This window comes from Leucoraja erinacea, chromosome 7 (genome assembly GCF_028641065.1).
Source record: "Leucoraja erinacea ecotype New England chromosome 7, Leri_hhj_1, whole genome shotgun sequence".
NCBI lineage: Eukaryota > Metazoa > Chordata > Chondrichthyes > Rajiformes > Rajidae > Leucoraja > Leucoraja erinaceus.
This window is the reverse complement of record NC_073383.1, coordinates 47,802,030-47,825,264: the sequence shown is the minus strand read 5'-3', so window position 1 is coordinate 47,825,264 and position 23,235 is coordinate 47,802,030. Positions and strand designations below refer to the sequence as shown.

At 42.1% G+C, this 23,235-nt stretch overlaps 1 protein-coding gene and 1 long non-coding RNA gene across 8 annotated transcripts in view; one reads left to right on the top strand and one right to left on the bottom strand.

The window, feature by feature from the left end:
• Positions 1 to 11,697: 11,697 nt before the first annotated feature.
• On the bottom strand, positions 11,698 to 22,107 carry LOC129698972 (uncharacterized). The gene is made up of 2 exons (XR_008723755.1): positions 15,565 to 22,107; positions 11,698 to 12,325 (listed from the first exon to the last, which is right to left on the bottom strand). It is a non-coding gene; the product is annotated as an uncharacterized LOC129698972 (long non-coding RNA).
• Positions 15,205 to 23,235, top strand: part of hdac4 (histone deacetylase 4) — a 356,629-nt gene continuing 348,598 nt past the window's right edge. For all 7 annotated transcript variants that reach the window (XM_055638510.1, XM_055638508.1, XM_055638509.1 and 4 more), the window contains exon 1: positions 15,205 to 15,361. The gene's annotated coding sequence lies outside the window, so the exon portion shown is untranslated. The remainder of the gene's footprint in view (positions 15,362 to 23,235) is intronic.

Here is a 23,235-nt window from a genome sequence, read left to right as displayed (position 1 = left end):
TAGGTCTTTATTCTCTGGAGCGCAGAAGGTTAAGGGGGGACTTGATAGAGGTCTTAAAAATGATGAGAGGGATAGACAGAGTTAATGTGGACAAGCTTTTCCCTTTGAGAATAGGGAAGATTCAAACAAGAGGACATGACTTCAGAATTAAGGGACAGAAGTTTAGGGGTAACATGAGGGGGAACTTCTTTACTCAGAGAGTGGTAGCAGTGTGGAATGAGCTTCCAGTGGAAGTGGTGGCGGCAGGATCGTTGGTATAATATAAAAATAAATTGGATAGGCATATGGATGAGAAGGGAATGGAGGGTTATGGAATGAGTGCAGGCAGGTGGGACTAAGGGAAAAAAGTTGTTCGGCACGGACTTGTAGGGCCGAGATGGCCTGTTTCCGTGCTGTAATTGTTATATGGTTATTATTATGGAGAGGGTCAGAACTGGACCTAGGGTTGAGATTTTTGATTGGAGAAAGGCTAACTTTGATAAGATGCGAGAAAGGATTTAAAAGGAGTGAATTGGGACATTTTGTTTTATGGGAAGGATGTAGAAGAGAAATGGAGGACATTTAAAGGGGACATTTTAAGAGTACAGAATCTTTATGACCCTGTTCGATTGAAAGGAAATAGTAAAAATTGGAAAGAGCCATGGTTTTCAAGGGAAATTGGACACTTGGTTCGGAAAAAGAGAGAGATCTACAATAATTATAGGCAGCATGGAGTAAATGAGGTGCTTGAGGAGTATAAAGAATGTAAAAAGAATCTTAAGCAAGAAATTAGAAAAGCTAAAAGAAGATATGAGGTTGCTTTGGCAAGTAAGGTGAAAGTAAATCCACAGGGTTTCTACAGCTATATTAATAGCAAAAGGATAACGAGGGATACAATTGGTCCATTAGAGAGACAGAGTGGACAGCTATCTGCAGAGCCAAAAGAAATGGGGGAGATATTGAACAATTTCTTTTCTTCGGTATTCACCAAGGAAAAAGATATTGAATTATGTGAGGTAAGGGAAACAAGTAGAGTAGCTATGGAAACTATGAGATTCAAAGAAAAAGAAGTACTGACACTTTTGAAAAATATAAAAGTGGATAAGTCTCCAGGTCCTGACAGGATATTCCCTCGGACATTGAGGGAAGTTAGTGTCGAAATAGCAGAGGCTATGACAGAAATATTTCAAATGTCATTAGAAAGGGAAATAGTGCCGGAGGATTGGCGTACTGCGCATGTTGTTCCATTGTTTAAAAAGGGTTCTAAGAGTAAACCTGGCAATTATAGACCTGTTAGTTTGACTTCAGTGGATGTTGTCTATATGGACTTTAGTAAGGCCTTTGACAAGGTTCCTCATGGAAGGTTGGTTAAGAAGGTTCAATTGTTGGGTATTAATGCAGGAGTAGCAAGATGGATTCAACAGTGGCTGAATGGGAGACGCCAGAGAGTATTGGTGGATGGCTGTTTGTCAGGTTGGAGGCCGGTGACTTGTGGGGTGCCTCAGGGATCTGTGTTGGGTCCACTGTTGTTTGTCATGTACATCAATGATCTGGATGATGGTGTGGTAAATTGGATTAGTAAGTATGCAGATGATACTAAGATAGGTTGTGTTGTGGATAATGAAGTAGATTTCCAAATTCTACAGAGAGATTTAGGTCATTTGGAAGAATGGGCTGAAAGATGACAGATGGAGTTTAATGCTGATATGTGTGAGGTGCTACGTCTTGGCAGGACAAATCAAAATAGGACGTACATGGTAAATGGTAGCGATTTGAGGAATGCAGTTGAACAGAGGGATCTAGGAATAACTGTGCATAGTTCCCTGAAGGTGGAATCTCATGTAGATAGGGTGGTAAAGAAAGCTTTTGGTGTGCTAGCCTTTATAAATCAGAGCATTGAGTATAGAAGTTGGGATGTAATGTTAAAATTGTACAAAGCATTGGCGAGACCAATTCTGGAGTGTGGGATACAATTTTGGTCGCCCAATTATAGGAAGGATGTCAACAAAATAGAGAGTACAGAGGAGATTTACTAGAATGTTGCTTGGGTTTCAGCAACTAAGTTACAGAGAAAGGTTGAATAAGTTAGGTCTTTATTCTTTGGAGCGCAGAAGGTTAAGGGGGGACTTGATAGAGGTCTTTAAACTAATGAGAGGGATAGACAGAGTTGACGTGGATAAGCTTTTCCCATTGAGAGTAGGGAAGATTCAAACAAGAGGACATGACTTCAGAATTAAGGGACAGAAGTTTAGGGGTAACATGAGGGGGAACTTCTTTACTCAGAGAGTGGTAGCTGTGTGGAATGAGCTTCCAGTGCAAGTGGTGGAGGCAGGTTCGATTTTATCATTTAAAAATAAATTGGATAGGTATATGGATGGGAAAGGAATGGAGGGTTATGGTCTGAGTGCAGGTAGATGGGACTAGGGGGAAATAAGTGTTCGGCATGGACTTGTAGGGCCGAGATGGCCTGTTTCCGTGCTGTAATTGTTATATGGTTATTGATTTTTATCAGTTAGATGTGTGTGGGAAATTGATCATGTGGCAACTCATTTGCAAGTCTAACATGTATCACATGGGTGGTAAATAATGATATAATCTAAACATGATAATCTGAGTATGGATAACACTTGTGAAGTACAATGTGGCCATGAACTTGCTGTATCTATTGGCGAGTATGGCAACAAATGGTCCAAATATTCCATTCAGTGTTTATGTTTATCCCTATCAAACCTGAGCAGCATGACCAATAATTTCTTTTGGCTTAAATTCACCTATGCCATCTAATTACTCCTTGTGGGAGTGGCCAATTTCTGGATGAACAGGGGATAGAAGAGGCTGAAATTTGGAGCAACTATCTGCTGGAGGAACTTATTTGTCCTGATGTTGGGTTTTCACCCAAAATATCGACAATCCCTTTCCCGCCTAATGGTTTTGTAACATGCATCAGAATTTTATGCGATTTGTGTGCATGTCCTCTAGATTTCCTTCAATTGTTGGCCTACATCCCTGAACGGGGATACACACAAAATGCTAGAGTAACTCAGCAGCACAGGCAGCATCTTTGGAGAAAAGGAATAGGTGACGTTTTGGATCGAGACCGCGCTTGCAGCGCCAGATACCCGGTTAAATCCTGACTACGGATGGCACGCAGGTCTGTATACACGCAGCAGCTCAGCTGTCGAGAATGATTTTCTTGAGTGACCTATGACCTGGGCATGTGCAGTCGGATTACCGAACTCGCTTATTGTAGCATTCTTCTTCTTATCAAGTCCACACACAAGATTAGAAGTTGTTCAGCCAGAGCTGAACACACTTCTTGGCATCTGCATACAATGGTGTCTGACTTGCGCTTCTTATGCGTGGTGGTGAAAAGATTGGTGGAAACAGGGCCACGACGTGAATGCTCTTTCCTTGACCCCGCTTATTGAAGCTGGTTGAATCATTTTTTTGATTACCGTTCCAGGTCTTTAAACTTTTCCATAGGTTGACTTTCCTATTTGTCCCTCCTCCTTTTGGACAGTCTGTAGATTATCCTTATTAGTGTCATTAATTTTTTTTAATGTTTTGTTTCACTCCAAAGTAATTTGGTTTTGATCTTAAATTAACTGCAGATGCTGGTTTATACCAAAGATAGACACAATAATAATAGGTAATAAATGGAGTATGTGTAGGAAGGAACTGCAGATGCTGATTTAATCCAAAGATAGACACAAAAAGCTGTAATAACAGCTTCGTCCGCTGGACTGGAGGGCGGCAGCTTCGACCACCCCGGGCCGCGGAGTTTGAACCGGCCCGTTCGTGGAGCACGGTTGAGCCGCGGGACTTACTTACCATCGCCCGATGGGGTTACAACATCGGAGGCCTGGATCGCCTCAGCGCAGAGGGAGAGCAAGGAGGGAAGAGACAAAGACTTTAAGACTTTTGCCTTCCATCACAGTGAGGAGGTGCCTGGTGAACTCACTATGGTGGATGTTAAATTTGTGTTTATTGTGTGTTTTGATATTTTATTATATGTATGACTGCAAGGCAACAATATTTTGTTGACCGAAAGGTCTGAATGACAATAAAGGATACTTTGACTTTGACTTTATAATAGGGAGAGCAGGGATAAAAAACTGCAAGCGAAAAAAAAAACTGGATAAATCAGGGCCGCAACAGATGACGTCAGGTGAGGAGGTTCTCTGATAGGCCGAATGTTGGATAGACAGGAATGAGCCCAAGAGGGATACATAGTAGCAAACTGTGAAGCTGGTTAATGGACTTTTTGTGGAGGAAGGGTTGGGGGAACGTGCATGGTCAACCAAGTCTTCGGGGAAGAGTGGGGGGAAAAGTAGGGAGGGGAGGGGGAGGTAAGTGTTGGGGGGTAGAGAAAGGAGAGGGGAAAGGGAGGTGTTTGAAGAAGTTACCGAAAAATTGAAAATTCAATGTTCACACCATTGGGTTGGAAGCTACCCAGGTGAAATATGGGGTGTTGTTGCTCCAATTTGCGTGTGGCCTCAGTCGAGCAATGGAGGAGGCCCAGGACAGAAAGGTAAGTATGTGAATGGGAAAGAACGTTAAAGTCGTTAGCAACTGGGAGATCCAGTAGGCCTTGGCAAACCGAGTGTAAGTATCCGGCAAAACGTTTGACAAATCTACAATTGGTCTCGTCGATGTACATGAGGCCACATCAAGAACACCGGATTTGGTAGATGATTTTAGAGGAAGTGTATGTAAATCTCTGTCTCACCTGGAAGGACTGCTGGGGACCCTGGATGGAGTCGAGAGAGGAAGTATAATGACAGGTGCTACATCTCCTGCGGTTGCAGGGAAAAGTACCTGGGGAGGGAGTGGTATGGGTGGGAAGGAAGGGATGAAGAGGATTGTAGGGTTAAAGGTGAGGACCAGGGGAAGTCTGTCCTTGTTGCATCGAGGGGTGAGGGAGCTTGAGCAGAACTACAGGACACAGAAGAGGCGTGGATGAGGGATCCATCGATGACAGCTGGGGGGGAAACCACATTCACTTTAGAATGAAGACATCTCAGATGTCTTTGTATGAAAAGCCTCACCCCTTGGGAACAGATGACGGAGACTGAGATGGAGGAATTGAGAGTAGGGTACAGCATTTTTGCAAGAGGCAGGGTGGGAGGAAGTGTAGTCAAGATAACTGTGGGAATCGGTAAGTTTGTATCAGATATCAATCGATAGTTTATCTCCTCTGATGGAGAAAGAGAGATCAAGAAAGCGAAAATAAGTGTCAGATAATCCAGGTGAATTTGAAGGCAGGGTGGAAGTTACTGGTGAAGTTAATGAAGTCCACGAGTTCTGCACAGGTGCAGGAGGCAGCCGCAAAGCAGTTGCCGATGTAGCGGAGGTAGAGTTGAGGGATAGGGCGTGTATGCCTGGAACAAGGACTGTTCGACGTAACCAACAAAAAGGCACGCATAGCTGGGGTCCATGCTATTGCCCATGGCTACATCTAAACTAGGAGAAAGTGAGAAAAGTCGAAAGAGAAATTGTTGAGGGTGAGGACAAGTTCTGCTAATGGAGGAGAGCATTTGTACAGGGAAATTAGTTGGGTATTTATCTGTTCACTGGTTTCTATCTTAATATTTTCTGTCTTTTTTTTCCAACTGCTAAAGTGTCTTTTTCTAACTATTACTGGTTAAAACCCACATTACCTCCTTCCCTATTGTATCAAAGTACATTATATCATCCTGTTTTCTTAAACCAGACTTTATTTCAAAGGATTACATACAGATATGGAACTTCTAAAGGAATGTGACGGCTGTACCGGGCAATTGAGCAAGACCCATAGTTCCAAAAGAGACAGAAACTAATAGAGATTATGTGGCTACATTTCCAGATGAATGTCAAAGACTTACAAAGGAACTAAAATTATGGTTTTGCCTATCAAACTGCTTCATTCAATAAATTGCTGCTAATGCTTAGTGTAATTATTCATTGTATAAACAATGTTATTTGTTGTTTCAATCCATTCAGCAAGTGTTTGGTATGGCTAATATTAATTGTTTTCTGGAATAACTCTGTACAAAGCCTGCAAATAATTTAAAATAGTAAGATTAAACGAGAACTTACCAGTTTGAAGTTTGATCTTTATTTTATGAGGAGTTACGATGAGGGATTACGTGAAGACCCCGCCAGCACGCATGTGCGACATTCTTCAAAGCAGCGGTGTGGAATCACAGAAATAGTAATTGAAATAAACATAGTAAAGATAAGAACTAGGATACCAGTTGACCTGTATAATTGAGGGCGGGAGCGGAGGGCACGTAATCCCTCATCGTAACTCCTCGTAAAATAAAGATCAAACTTCAAACTGGTAAGTTTTCGTTTAATCTCACTATTTTACTTCGGAGTCACGTGAGTGACTACATGAAGATTATAAAGCTCTGTGATTTCAAGCCGTGTCACTGCCGAAGTCATCCAAGGGAGGAAGTATGTTATCGCAATTAAATATCTGAAAGCAGATATTTTTAAAAACAATAACAATATTTATTTTTAAACAAAGAAAATAACGCTCCCTCCCCCGAGCTTAAATTATATATTTGCAGAACTTAAAATCCTTTCTGCAAACAGTGCAGGTTTGGCAATCGGCTTGTTATAAAATATTTGGAAAGTCCTTTTCGTGTATCATCCCGCTGTTGCCAAGATATGGTCCATTGGTACTTCCATATTCCTGGCCGCCGAAGTTGCTGCTGCCCTTGTGGAGTGAGATTTTAAAATGTCAGTATCCACCCCAGCAGCTCCCAATACCTGTCTGAGCCATCTGGAGATGGTTTGTACCGACACCCGACCATGCGGCTGTTTGAAGCTGACCCATAGTGCCTTTTCGCTCCCTCTGAATGCTTTAGTTGTGCTAAGGTATAGCAGCAGATGTGACATGACACATAAACGGGGGTCAGGTGGGTACGCCCAGAATTCCATCGTCAGTCCTGAAGTTCCCGGTCTGCTCTGCTTGACCAGCTCCCAGATTTTGAATGTAATTTGGTCAGCTGATGTGACCATATTGTCCAGTCTTAGATAGTTTAGGGTCTGGACCCTTTGGGCTGAGACCAAAGCCTGATCAGCATTACAGTTTTCAGAGTGAGCTGTTCCAGAGTCAGGGATCTGGCTGGTGGCCAACCCCTTAGTAATGACAGGACGACCGACACTGGCGTCCCAGATCTGGGTATTCCTTGGTCTAGGGGGGTTGGTATTAAAAATCCCTTTCATTAGTTTGGCCACCAGTGGATGTGATCCTATGGACTGCTGTCCTGGTGCCTGCCATAGATAGGCTGACAGAGTACTCCTAGCATTATTAATTGTGCTGTAACTCAACCCTTCATCGAAGTGAAGGCTGGATAGGAACTTCAGGACGTTCGTTATTGTAGCTGTTCTATGTTACCCCAGTCCTCGAGCAGTACACTTCCCACTTCCGGATGCTGGAGAGGTACTGTTTCTTGGTTGATTATTGGTAAGCTGCCATCATCATGTCCATATTGCTTTGTAATTTCAGCAAATACATCCATTCGGTGTTGTCATTAAATTTTCGTGACCTGGTGTCTGCCATTGTATTAAGCTTACCTGGTAGGTAAGTTGCTGATAGCCAAATATGTCTGCCAACACACCATTGCCAGATTGTGTTGACCAAATTGTCACACAATATCGATTTTATTCCGCCCATATGGTTAATATAAGCCACCACTGTGGTATTGTCAATTTGTAGGCAGACATGCAAATGGTGCATAGCTGAACAGTAAGCTTTTAGCCCATAAAACGCACCCAACATTTCTAAATAATTTATACCCAGTGTCTGTAGTAGTGATGATTCTTGTATGTTCCATCTACCACCAGTACTAGATATAGTGTTAGTTGCTCCCCAGCCTTGAGCACTGGCATACGTTTGTATCGTGATTGTTAGGTTACTGATAATGATGGGGCTGGAACTATGCCAAATGTTTACTCTCCACCATTGTAACTCTGAAATTGCTTTAGTTGGTAATTTCATGGGTCGATCAAAATGACCTGCATGTTGTTTTAGCGCTTCCACCTTTGCTCTTTGTAAGTTTTGGTAATGCAAAGGTCCAAGCTGAGTAGCTGGAAATGCTGCTACTCATTTCCCAATTACTCTTGCTACCTGTCGAATAGTTGGTTGATTGGTAACCATCAATTTGTTGCAGGCTTGCACCAATTATGCTGCTTTTTCTTTTGGCAACGTTACAGACATGTGGACTGAGTTAATTGTGAATCCCAGAAAGTCCATAGTTGTGGATGGTGTCAACTTAGATTTATCTGGATGTACTGTATAACAAACCCTAGAGTTTCAAACAAATGTTTGGTAGCTGATACTGCGGATTTAGCTAATTCCAAGGTTTTGCCCACTATCAAAATATCATCAAGATATGCCATGATAATATGTTTTTGTTTTCTTAGTATTGCCAAGGCCGGTTTTAATATCTTGGTAAATAGTCTTGGGGCTGATGTTAGCCCATTTGGCAACGCTTTTTACTGCCATAGTAGCCCCATCCAGTTAAACTTTAGTTATCTACGATGATCCTTATGAATGGGTACTGAATAGTATGCATCTTTTAAATCGATGCATGCCATGAAGTATCCTCTGGAAATCAATTGTTTGGCAGTAACAAATGTTTCCATTTTGAAATGTATATACTTGACAAAAGTATTCAGTGTCGTCAAGTCAATGATGATGCGACATCCACCATCTTTCTTGGTTTTTGTAAAGATATTTGATACAAATTCCAAAGAGTCATGTTCCGTTTTTTCTATGACTCCTTTTGTATGGAATCTCACCAGTTCTGCCTGTCCCTCGTATTTTTCTTTTTGTGAGAGTGTAAACTCCCTGTGGGGTACATGCTGAACTGGTGGCATACTTTTTTGGATGAATTCAATTTTGTATCCCTGAATACTTTGTAGTATATAATTATCAAGAGTGATAGTCCTCCATGCTTCCAAAAACAGGTGTAACCTTCCCCATTAGTACAGGCCCTGCACCTTTTATGTTCTGGAAGGAACCAGACCCACCTACCTCCATGGTTACCGGTAGAGTGTTCAGTTCCAGGGTTTCTGTTTCTTCGTCGGTCGAGGTGTTGCTGTGTGGGGTTGGCGCATCTTCCATGGGGTCCGCTCTGGGCCCGAGCCTAAAAAAGACCTCTGGGGATGATATGCGAGCCCTATGCTTTCACCAGCACCCTGATGTTGATGCCTGCTGGTGGCTGCATAGGGGTGGTGCCGCCTGGGTTGTGTGGCTTTGCTCGTTCCTAGGCCTGCCCTCATGAGTCCAAGCGCTTTCAACTCCTCATCCAGATCTTTAACCTGCTTCGACAGGTCCTTTCCAAATAGCAGGATTTGAGGTTGTGAGGTCGCAGATTTGCACAACCCTGCAAATTTAGGATTGAGGGCAGGTCTGATGGCATCCTTCCGTAGGCTATTTATCTCGTACTGTGTGTTGCACAGTAGAGTCAGAGTGTCCTGCTGGTTGTTGGTCATTTCGACCCCATCCACGGAACGAGCATAAGATGTAATAGCTGACATCAGGAGCTTCAGGATTTTTTGGAGCTTCACCTCTTGGGTTCATATGTCCAACCCAATGTACCCCCAGATTTGGCTGTTAACGGCCGGTACATTGAGTGAGATGCAGTTCTCCGGGGGCGTGTATCTGTCCAACGCCTCATTTACTACCTGTTCTTGTAGTGGGTTGAAGGACAGGTAGTCAATACTGGCCGCCAATTTTGATTGCAATGGCTGTCCCGCTTGTGGTGTTACCGCATAGCGGTTGACCACTCCCAGCAGCTCTTCCTGTTCCTGCACCCCCAGCATACTGCTGTTGTCTTCAGCCACAGACCCCTCTTCTTGACCAGCCCAGCCCTGGCCACCAATGCTCCCTTCTGTCGAGGGAGATGCGATGGACAGTGCCGGGTATTGCACTGTTGTGGGTATGCATGCACTCCCATGGCTGGCTTGCCCCATCTACCGGAGCAAGACCCGCTGGAGCATCGGCTTCATGCGGGACAAACGGTCACCTTTGCCGTTCTCGGGCAGCGTGTCTTCCTGACCGGACTCATCGGAGTCTACCGACTTCTGCTTTGCCTTGCCTCCAACCCGCTGCGGTGGTTCGAGCTGAGCAGCTTGCGGCATTGGGCTTGGCTCAGCACAAATTGCGTCAGTGACTGCCGCCGGTGAGGTGCCGCCGGTCGCCCCCCACTGCTGGAACCCTCCTGGGCCATCACAGTCGGACGGGGTGCGACCTTCTTTGGTTTTCTGCCCTTGTCCATTTGTTTTCTATAACACAGAGAACAACAAGGGTTTTGACGAAAAACGACCTCAGAATAAGTTTTACTTACCTGGAGGTCCCGTTTTAAACTCTATTGTGGGAGAGCTCGTTCCCCCGCCCGTCACTGTTGCACTGTGTGAAATGCTATGTTGCGCATGCGTGCTGGCGGGATCTTCACGTAGTCACTCACGTGACTCCGAAGTAAAATATATAGATCTTTTTTTTTGCAAATGACATTGGAATGTAGATGTCTGTGAAATGTGACCATAATGTTGAGCATAAGAATATCTGTCCATACCAGAGATATTTTGTGTGGCGTAAATAAACAAGAAAAGCATGACTTTAGAAGTCTCATGCAGCAAGGTTGGTGCTATTTGTATATGAAATTACGAGTTTTGTCATGATGGCCTCGAAAAGATGGCAAAGATCATCTTGTACTATATCTATATTACCTTATTCCACTACTTTGTCTACTCACCAACAAGGTTGTAGCACATGATCGCAGAACACCAGACCATTTGTTCATAATATTGAAATTTAATTGTCAAATAATTTCTAATTTACTTTTTCATTATTAAGCAGATACTCACACTGATGTTTTTCTTATTTTGTGATGTAAGTGATGCATCCTATAGGATACGTGTTTAAACAATTATCTGTTATTGGTTGGTAATAAAAGTACAACTTTGCATCCACCTGTTAATTTTCCAAATATCGACTGCCATTCATGATTACATGGGTCAGGACTAAAGATCTTTCATCTGATCTGCTGGCTGTAGAATTGGTCAGCTTTGTTCAGAACATATTATCCAATGCTGCAATTTCACCAGGATTGGATCTTGTTTGTGGTAATGGCTGGTACAATCATATCAAAGCTGCTGTATAAATGTAAGTCATTGTTGAATTTGTGACCCGATGGCATGATGTTCTTTTACAGCTTCACAGAGTTTCACATACAGTGCCCTCCATAATGTTTGGGACAAAGACCCAAATGCCTCAAAATTCATTGGCCGGCTGTTCATTCCACAGCAAGACAACAATCCCAAACGTACTGCTAAATCAACAAAGGCATTTTTCAAAGCTAAAAAATGGTCAAGCGTCAGCTAGATGGCTGCAATACAGGCCTGGCAGAGCATCACCAGAGAAGACACCAATTAACTGGTGATGTCCATGAATCGCAGACTTCAAGCAGTCATTGCATGCAAAGGATACAAAATACTAAACATGACTTTCATTTACATGACATTGCTGTGTCCCAAACATTATGGTGCCCTGAAATGGGGGGACTATGTATAAACACTGCTGTAATTTCTACATGGTGAAACCAAAATGTATAAAAATGGCCTTTATTAAAATCTGACAAAGTGCACTTTAACCACATGTGATTTTTTTTCTATTACAAATCTCAAACTGTGGAGTACAGAGGCAAATAAATAAATGATGGGTCTGTCAAGAATCAAGAGTTTTATTGTCATGTGTCCCAGATAGGACAATGAAATTCTTACTTGCTGCAGCACAACAGAGTATGTAAACATATTACAATATCAAGTTCAGTGTGTCTATAGATCATATATACACAATAAATAAACAGATAAAGAGCAATCGTAATAATACTGTTATTGTTCAGAACTTGATGTCGTGTTTAATAGCCTGATGGCTGTGGGGAAGTGGCTGTTCCTGAACCTGGATGTTAGATTTCAGGCTCCTGTACCTTCTTCCCGATGGCAACGGAGAGATGTGCGGCCAGGATGGCGTGGGTCGTTGATGATGTTGGCAGCCTTTTTTGAGGCAGCGACTGCCAAATATGACATCGCTATTTTTTAGCGGAGACTTTTTTTTCTGAATTTAAAATTCGCGGCCAGATCTGGCACCGGGGACCAAAGCTTTGCTCTAGCATCTTTGCCGGGGATAGCCGCATCAGAGAAATCCAGTCCACGGGAGCCGCATCCGGTCCGTGGGCGCCGCATCTTCACTCGGAGGAGGGCCAGGGCCATGATCTTTGGCCAGGGCAGCCTTCCTCAAAGATGGCGGCGCTGCTGGCAGGAACCCAGCGGTAAATGGACGGGACTGGTCCTTGGAGAGGTGGGAGAGGGAGGGGATGGGGGAAAAGGAGAGAGAGGTGGAGAGGGAATGGGGAAATGGAAGGAGAGAGGGGGAGGGGGAGGGGAGGAGAGATGGGGGAACGGTGGAGGAGAGAGGGGAGAGGAGGAGGGGGAGTATTTGTCAGTGTTAAAATAAAGAACTCTTTCATTTGAAAAACAAAAGCATTCAAGAGTCTATGTCATAGACACTACAATGTTACTTAAAATGTAGTAATCAATAATTATACAGTATTATAGTATATAATTTATACTTTTTTGTAAAAATCTCATAATCATATTGACTTTATTGTACAGTTTACGACGATCCGTTTCAAATTCTGTAGCTGGCTTGAGTTTTTATTGAAACAAATTTTGATTCACCATGTCAAATTCAAAGGATGCAAAGGGTGTGAATCGCAAATGAACTGAAAGCTGGTTTAAAGTTGAATGGCTTAACGAAATAGTAAAAACTGCTACACCAAAAGCTCATGAGGTCATATATTTGCACAAGAATTCAGTGCGCACGCACATATTTAACAGCATAAAAAATTGCACAACACAAGATTTCTGAGCACACAAACTACTAAAAATTAGAGGGCACATTGCAAGTCACTACAGTGCCCAGGTCATAACACCCCCACCACTGTGTTTCACAGATGAGGTGGTATGCTTTGGATCTTGGGCAATTCCTTCTCTCTTCCATATTTTGCTCTGCCATCACTTTGATATTCTGCGGAAAGAAGGAGATGGGAAGATGTGGCAAGTGGTGGGATCACATTGTAGGTGGCGAAAATGTCGGAGGATTATTTGTTGTATGTGATGTCTGGTAGGGTGGAAGGTGAGGACAAGGGGGATGGGGAGTGAGAAAGTCAAGTCAGTTATCGTGTAAAAAGCAAGAGATGCCAAATGACACATGCTTGTTAGTATGGCTGATCCATCTGAAGAACACACAAGAATGTTTTTTTTGGAACTGTGAGATACAACACTGAAATTGCTAGAAATCTGAAAAGAAAGAAAATTCCAGAAATAACTATCAGGTCATAGCTGTATATGGAATTAAAGTGATTGGCAAAATAAACAAAAGGTACATGAAGATTTTTGGTTTTATACAGTGAGTGTTTAGGATCTGAAATATATTACCATGCGTAGCAGTGTGAAAAGATAAAATTTGTAGGGCTGCAGAGCCCAGCGGAATGGGACTAGCTGGGTTGCCCTAACAACAAAAGGCCTAAAGGCCTCCATCCCTGCTATAATAATTATGTGATTAACCAACAATAAATGCATTTATGTAGACTTTCAGCGCTGGTATTCCGTGTTCAGACTCATTGCCCCTAAACATAGATGACAGTCAAACATATTTGTGCGTCTGGGTTCACATACCATCTTGGTTTCTCTCTTTCTCAGTTCTGATGAAGGGCATTGGACCTGAAACAAATATCGCCTGACCTGCTGAGTTTTTCAGCTGCTTTGTTTTCATTTCACATTCCCAGCATCTGCAGTTTTTAAAAAATCATTCATGTATATTCCAGATCGACTGAGCATTTGCAGTTTTGCGCCCCAAAGTAAATTTGTGAACTAGATGCATTTTAGAACAATCTAGTATTTTACGGTTACCGTTTCAGATTTAATGATTTAAATTTACAGTTGCCATGGTGAAATTCCAATACCAATATGTAAATTCGTGGTGAAGGATCCCAAATCCCAGTTCATAAACTGTGTCCCCGTACACCTCGTCTTGTAAAAAAAAAAAAAAAATCGCAATATTCGACAAATTAACACTGGGCGTTATATTAATTATTCTACTGAATCGAAGTTCTTAAATCGACAGTCGGGTGTGTACTATTTTCCTACAAGTTTCTATGGATCGTAATGCAATGATTTTCGAAGCCACAGGGGGCACTCGCCGAACATCCACGGGATGCGAGCGATGTATTAACTACACCCAAACATGAATAATTTCAGTTTAGGACGTAGAAGGGGACACAAACTGTCCTTGCTAAAGGCCAAAATACTCTACATTCACTGTAGCTTCAGTGGGAGCACGTTTTGCACAGTAACACAGCAATCCAAACAAACTCTTTGCATCCCTTTTAGCCCCGATACATTTCCACTCTGCAAGCCTCGACTAATAGCAGCGTATTGTTGGTGCAATAACGATATGAAAATTAATTTAGCTTCTGGAGTAGGTACAAAATTGAGAGAAACAAAAAACACTTCCAAAAGGCGCGATTGATACAAAATAAGATGTAGATAAAATTCCATAAGGGCGGAGATAAACTGAAAGAGGAAAGTGAGTTAATAAATTGTATGCGAATTTAATACTGGATTAACCCAGTTCTCCGGGGATAGTCTGCAACATCTCGTGATTATAGTATACATTTTTTCTAGCATTTACTATTATTTACATTAATCGAATACTAAATAATTAAGGATTGTTTTCGTTTTATGGGATGGGGGTCGTTGTAAACCTTTCCAAGGCAGGATGAGGAAGCGTAATAATCATTGCTCCGCCTTTCCTTAGAATAAAATAAGGTTTTGGTACAAACAAAATTCTGCAAACATTTCTTAAAAATCCAAAAAAGAAGCAAACTATTAAATCGGAATGATCGGACTTGAAGCTGGGCATAAATGCCGAGCAGCGGGCGTTCTTGTCCCCACCCACCCTGGGATGAGGACGCGCGGTGCGGGTGCGAGCGAGCGCGCACGACAGCGGCTCGCGCTCCTTTCAAATCGATTCTGTCCCCAGAGAGGAAAAAAAAGCAGCCAGTTTCTAAAAATAGACCAGCCGTTTAGCTGCCCGGCGCCCCGATTGGCGGGCGGTAGTCACGTGCCCAACCGCCAGCTCTCCCTCCCTCCCTCGGCTCCGTCTCTTTTAGCTTGTTTGTTCAGCGAGTGTCAGTGAAGCGGGCGAAACATGGCGGAATCCCTCGGCAACCAACACTGATCGCTTCCGCAGTCTTGCTGCGCGGACAGACGCCCGTTGATCTCACGCCTGTCCTCTCTCCTCTGTCACCGACTGCGGATTTTGGTAAGACCCGCTTGCAAACCTTTGCGATTTAACGGCAGTCCCCTCTTCGATTGTCCCGTTTCCTCCCCACCCCGGTAAATAGACAGAGGTTGCCACTTGCAGACTACATTGCAAGATTAGCTGCTGAAAGCTTTCACTGGTCGCTGGTTGGGTTTTAAAGATGTATGTTTTTTATGTACACACCCCCGCCCTATCTCACTTACCGATTGAGGCATTTAGTGTTGACGCCAACTAAACTTTATAAACGGACATCCCCTGACGTCGCGGATTGATTGACGGTCCGTTGTCCAATTAGTGTTTCCGTCAGCGGGTTGTTTAGGATATTATTGAGGGGAATGGCCCAATTGGCGTTTATTGCAGGCGGGACTTCCTGTGCGTTAAGTTAGGTTGAGGCGGGCGGTTGAGCTCACTCCTGGATCTGGTTTGTCCATACAAACATACATACCTACTGTGTAACGTGCATGCTTAAACTATGTTGCTCGATGCAGCATGGATCAGCCTCGGAATTGCATTCAGTGCTACTTGGCATCCAGAAATAAACCGATTCTAAAGCCAAGGCGTCTCACTGAGCCTTAGATGAAATTGACACAGTTTATGTTTATCCACTGAGGAACGCCTGCTCGAAGCAGTGAATCCCTACTTCCATTTGAAATTGAAGACCAGCAGACATAAATAAACGATGGAAAGGAATTTTATGTATGAATTGATATGTCTGATTCGCCCGGATTTTCTTCCCCTCAGAAATTAAACGTTTTGAGGGATGGCAGGTCGAATGCGCCCTTTTGTATGGAATATAGCTAGGAGGACGGGAGGGGATGTCCAAGTTGTATTGAAGTAATGGGAATGATGTGGGGTGGGATGATTTAAGAAAATACAACATATGAAAATCACTCGACTGAATACGGAGCGTCAATCACGTACTGCGATGTTGAAATGTAAAGTGTTTAATTAAGTGGATTTCGGGTATTACTTAATTTTCTCCCTGATCTGAAATTACCGCAATTTATATTGGTTGGCCCGTGGTACCGTGTTCCCTCGTCCAGGGATGAACCTGATTACTAAATATTGGCATGTTTTGATTTTTGAACTGATGCCGCCTTCAAGTACATCTCTTGCAGTAATGGGGATTGGGAAATGTAGCCTTTTCTTGGTGTAAACTGGTGATGATGGCACATGTTTTAGTTAATTTTCCATTCCGCTGATGCCAAAAAGATGCTTGTAAAAGGAGATGTGGAATTTGAAGAATTTTAAACTATATTTTAGTTTTAATTATTTGAGTGTCTTGTATAAAGATGATGTAGATAATTTATTCAATATAGTATCTACCCCAACTGGCCTTGTAATGAGTCCCAGCAAATTAGTTATTTGTATGTCATTGATGAAACATTACCAAAATGAATCAATGGAGCAATTCTTATTTTATTTTGTTACTCACAGAATTTATTTCAATTGGGGGGAGGGTTGAAATGATTAACGTAGATCAGAGGCGTAGTGCAGTTTTTGTCTTTGACTTGGTGAGATGCATCTGCAAGGATGATCAATTGATGGTAAGCTTTAATTGTTCTCCGCACAATTTTGGACATTCGTAAGTGAAATTTTGTTAACTTGGGTGGGAGAGAGATGAGACCTCTGGCAATTTTTTAAAATGTTAATATTTCCTCAAGAAAAATAGTTTGCATAAATCTGAATGACAACTTAATAGTCATTAAATTGGAAACATAATTGGGATCAAAACTTTCATGGTGTTAAAAATATGAAAGTGCTTGGTACTAAATACTTTGCTATCTACTTGCTTTCACAGTAAACTCAACATAGCCAGTAATTGTTTCTGGTATCTTATCAGAATTTTAACAATAATTGAAATGGTAAATGGAGGGTGTGGCTGTATATTTGAATGTTTTTTTACTGCAGCAGTACCAATTAAAGAATAAAACAGAATAAGAATTAGTTCAACTATAGCACTTTTTAAGTTTTATGCTTTAATTCTCAAATTAGAAGAAAATTAGTATGAAACATAACATCCACTATAAGTACAGACATGGATGAGGTATGTGGAAAGCATATGGAAAGTGATTTGATAGTTTTCAGTCATAACATAACCAATCTGAATGGGACTGAAGAAGGATCTCGACCCGAAACAACACCCATTCCTTCTCTCCAGAGATGCTGCCTCTCCCACTGAGTTACTCCAGCATTTTGTGTCTACCCATAACATAATCAATGCTATGGGGCGGTAATATCATTAGATTCCATTGCCCAGCTCAACATGTACATTCTCTTGCGTGAGCTCAATTTAAATAGGTGAATTGTTGTTGTATTTTATAAGTATAAGAAGAAGTAGGCCTTGCAGCCATTGTATCTGCCCTACCATTTAATAAGATCATTGCTGATATTTTACCTATACCAACCTCATATCTATTGATTTCCTTGATATCTAATAATCTATTGATCTGTCTTGAAGTTGGAGTTGTATACAGACCACCAAACAGCAGTAGGGAGGTTAGGGATAGCATCAAGCAGGAAATTAGGGATGCGTGTAAACAAAGGTACAGCAGTTATCATGGGTGACTTTAATCTACATATAGGTTGGACCAACCAAATTGGTAGCAGCACTGGGGAGGAGAATTTCCTGGAATGTATATGGGATGGTTTTTTAAACCAACATGTAGAAGAACCGATTAGAGGGCCAGCCATCCTAGACTGGGTATTGTGTAATGAGGAAGGATTAGTTAGCGATCTTGTTGTGCAGAGCCCCTTGGGCAACAGTGACCATAATATGGTGGAATTCTACATCAGGAGGGAGAGTGACACGGTTAATTCAGAGACTAGGGTCCTGAACTTAAAGAAAGGAGACTCTGAAGGTATGAGATGGGAAGTGGCTGGGATAGACTGGCAAATTATGCTTAAAGGGTTGACGGTGGAGATGCAATGGCAAACATTTAATGACCGCATGGATGAAATCCAAAAATTGTTCATCCCTTTCTGGTGAAAATATAAAACGGGGAAGGCGGCTCAACCGTGGCTAACGAGGGAAATCAAGGGTAGTGTTAAATCTAAGTAAAAGGCATATAAATTGGTCAGAGGAAGCAGCAATCCGGAGGACTGGGAGAAATTTAGAACTCAACAGAGAAGGACAAAGGGGTTAATTAAGAGGGGAGAAAGAGCATGAAAGAAAACTTGCAGGGAATATAAAAACGGACTAAAAGCTTCTTTAGATATGCAAAAAGGAAAAGACAAGTGGTCAAATGTAGGTCCCTTACAATCAGAGACAGGTGAATTAATAATGGGAAACAAAGAAATGGCAGAACAGTTAAACAAATACTTTGGTTCTGTCTTCACTAAGGAAGACACAAACAATCTCCCAGAAATATCAGGGGACCGAGGAACTAGCAGGAGGGAGGAATTGTAGAGAATCCACAATAGTCAGGAAATGGTATTAGGTAAACTGTTGGGACTGAAGACAGATAAATCCCCAGGGCCTGATGGTCTGCATCCCATAGTACTCAAGGAGGTGGCCCTAGAAATCGTGGATGCATTGGTGATCATTTTCCATTGTTCTCTCTACTCTGGATCAGTTCCTGTTGACTGGAGGGTAGCCAATGTAACCCCACTTTTTTTTAAACAGGAGGGGGAGAGAAAACGGGGAAATATAGACCAGTTAGCCTTACATCAGTAGTAGGGAAGATGCTCGAGTTGATTGTTAAAGATGTTATAGCAGCTCATTGGAAAGCAGTGGCAGGATCGGTCAAACTCAACATGGATTTATGAAGGGGAAATCATTCTTGACTAATCTTCTGGAATTTTTTTGAGGATGTAACAAGTAGAATGGATAAGGGAGACCCAGTGGATGTGGTGTATCTGGACTTTCAAAAAACCTTTGTCATGGTCCCATATGAGATTAGTGTGCAAAATTAGAGCACGTGGTATTAGAGGTAGGGTATTGACATAGATAGAGAACTGGTTGGCAGACAGGAAGCAAAGAGTAGGAATTAATGGGTCCTTTTTTAGAATGACTGGCTATGACTAGTGGGCTGCCGCAAGGCTCGGTGCTGGGACCCCAAGTTATTTACTATATTAACGATTTAGACAAGGGAATTAAATGTGACATCTCCAAGTTTGCGAATGACACAAAGCTGGGTGGCAGTGAGAGCTGCGAGAGGATGCTATGAGGCTGCAGGGAGAAATTAATAGGTTGGGTGAGATGGCAGATCTAGTATAATGTGGATAAATGTGAGGTTATCCACTTTGGTGGCAGTTAAAGGAAGGCAGATTATTATCTGAATTAAGTCAAATTAGGAAAAGGGGAGGTGCAACGAGACTTGGGTGTGCTTGTACATCAGTCACTGAAAGTAAGCATGCAGGTACAGCTGGCATGCAGGATAAATGTTCCCGATGTAAGGGGAGTCCAGAACCAGGGGTCACAGTTTAAGAGTATGGGGTTGGCCATTTAGAACTGAGATGAGGAAACATTTTTTCATCCGGAGAGTTGAGAATCTGTGGAATTCTCTGCCACAGAATGCAGTGGAGGCCAATTCACTGGATGTTTTCAAGAATTAGGTAGATTTAACTCTTAGGGTTAAAGGAATCACGGGATATGGGGAAAAAAGGCACGAACGGGGTACAGATTTTAGATGATCAGGCGTGATCATATTGAATGGCAGTGCTGCATTGAAGGGCCGAATGGCCTACTCTTGCACCTATTTTTCCATGTTTCTATGAATATGCTTATCAACTGCATTTCCACAAATCACAAGGGTTGAAAACTCCAAAGATTCACTACCCTCTGGGAGAAGAAATTCTTCTCTGGGCAGTACTGATGGTTAGTACCTTATTTTGAGAACGTGACTCATGGTTCTAGACACCTCGGGCGAGGGAGATTACACCTCCATATGTGCCCTCTCAAGCCCTATGAGAATCAACTTGTTCTTAATTTAAAAGGTTTAGCCCAAATCTGCATAACCTTTGCCCCAATCTGCATATCCTTAACCCCTTCTGGAAGTTAATTTGGTAAACTTTATCGCAGGTATATCCTGTTAGGTATGGAGGCCAGACCCCAATTCCATATTCCAAGTGCAAATTCCCCAGTGTTCTGTTTAATCTCTGTAAAATGTCTTTGCTCATGAAATAGTGATGAAGACACCATTAGCCGCCTTAATTGCTTGTTATAATCGGCAAATTACCAGATAGTTATTAATTTACAGAGATAAATCCGTTATTCAGAATGGAAAAAAAATATTCCCCAACTCTCTAGATTCTTTGCTTTTTCCTTATACAGTTCATGCCTTCATACTTTTCCACAATAATACATGTGTCATGTCGTCGTTCATTCTCTTGGTCTATATGTTTCCCTTTGAATCATCTCTACATTTTCATAGCCCTGATTACCAACCAGTTTTGTACCATCAATATAATCATGAACATATATTACAAAGAGCTATGGGCCCCTGAAATCACGCTAGTTACTTCCAGACAATCTGAGCATGCCCCATTTGCTCTCTTTTTTTTAAATCTGTTAACCAATACAGACCTACGTCTTACTGTGAATTCTATATGTTCTCATTTTGTTTGAGAATTTTGTCCATGGCACTAGTTTTCCTCTTGTTGTTCTGCTAGTTTTGTCCTCAAGAAAATATAACAGGTTTATTCAACTTTTGTAAGTCCACATTAATTCTACTCAATATTTTCTAAGTGTCATGTTCCCACTTTCTTAATAACATTTTTTCCCCTGCATTCAGACTAACTGATTTATAGTTGCGTGATTTCTCTCTACCTTCTTAGATAATGGCTTTATTTTTTGCTACCTTCTGTTCTGTAGGAACTGTTCTAGAGTCTACAGAACTTTAGAAGGTGACAGCTAGTATATTCAGTCTCCAAAGCCAACTCTTCCATTACCTTGCAATGTAGGTCATCAGGTCTAGGGAATTTCTTGGCTATCAGTCCCTTTTGTTCCATAATATTTTATCATTTCTTTCAGCAGCCCATTCAATGGACTTTTGATCTTCGCTCTTTCTGGGAGGTTTGTTATGCCATCTTCCATGATGGTAGCCATAAAGTATCTGTTTAATATACAGTGGCTTGCAAAAGTATTCACACCCCTTGAACTTTTCCACATTTTGTCACGTTACAACCACAAACATAAATGTATTTTATTGGTATTTTATGTGATAGACCAACACAAAGTGGCGCATAATTGTGAAGTGGAAGGAAAATGATACATGGTTTTCAAATTTTTTTACAAATAAAAAACTGAAAAGTGTGGCGTGCAAAAGTATTCAGCCCCCTTTACTCTGACACCCCTAAATAAAATCCAGTGCAACCAATTGCCTTCAGAAGTCACCTAATTAGTAAATAGAGCTCACTTGTGTGTAATCTAATCTCAGTATAAATATAGCTGTTCTGTGAAGGCCTCAGAGGTTTGTTAGAGAATATTAGTGAACAAACAGCATCATGAAGCCCAAGGAACACCCCAGACAGGTCAGGGATAAAGTTGTGGAGAAGTTTAGGGTTAGGTTATAAAAAAATATCCCAAGCTTTGAACATCTCACGGAGCACTGTTCAATCCATCATCCGAAAATGGAAAGAGTATGGCACAACTGCAAACCTACCAAGACATGGCCGTCCACCTAAACTGACAGGCCGGGCAAGGAGAGCATTGATCAGAGAAGCAGCCAAGAGGCCCATGGTAACTCTGGATGAGGTGCAGAGATCCACAGCTCAGGTGGGCGAATCTGTCCACAGGGCAACTATTAGTCGTGCACTCCACAAATCAGGCCTTTATGGAAGAGTGGCAAGAAGAAAGCCATTGTTGAAAAAAAGCCATAAGAAGCCCCGTTTGCAGTTTGCCACAAGCCATGTGGGGGACACAGCAAACATGTGGAGGAAGGTGCTCTGGAATTGCAATTTTTGGCCTAAATGCAAAACGCTATGTGTGGCGGAAAGCTAACACTGCACATCACCCTGAACACACCATCCCCACTGTGAAACATGGTGGTGGCAGCATCATGCTGTGGGGATGCTTTTCTTCAGCAGGGACAGGGAAGCTGGTCAGAGTTGATGGGAAGATGGATGGTGCCAAATACAGGGCAATCTTGGAACAAACCTGTTAGAGTCTGCAAAAGACTTGAGACTGGGGCGGAGGTTCATCTTCCAGCAGGACAACGACCCTAAACATACAGCCAGAGCTACAATGGAATGGTTTAAATCAAAGCATATTCATGTGTTAGAATGGCCCAGCCAAAGTCCAGACCTAAATCCAATTGTGAATCTCTGGCAAGACTTGAAAATTGCTGTTCACAGACGCTCTCCATCCAATCTGACTGAGCTTGAGCTATTTTGCAAAGAAGAATGGGCAAAAGTTTCAGTCTCTAGATGTGCAAAGCTGGTAGAGACATACCCCAAAAGACTTGCACCTGTAATTGCAGCGAAAGGTGGTTCTACAAAGTATTGACTCAGGGGGGCTGAATACTTTTGCACGCCACACTTTTCAGTTTTTTATTTGTAAAAAAATTTGAAAACCATGTATCATTTTCCTTCCACTTCACAATTATGCACCACTTTGTGTTGCATCACATAAAATCCCAATAAAATACATTTACGTTTGTGGTTGTAACGTGACAAAATGTGGAAAAGTTCAAGGGGTACGAAAACTTTTGCAAGCCACTGTATTTTACTTTTCTGTAATGTAATTTCCATTACCTCAGCCTGCAAGGTACTTTATTAATATTTGCTGACTTTTTGCTTTTGGCATATCTTTAAAGCTGTTACAGTCTGTTTTTCTCTCTCTTGCAAAGCCTTTTTCTCTCTCTTGCTAAGCCTTCTGAGACATTAAATCTGTTTTACTCCACAGTTGCTGCTTGACTTTTTTTTTTTTTTGC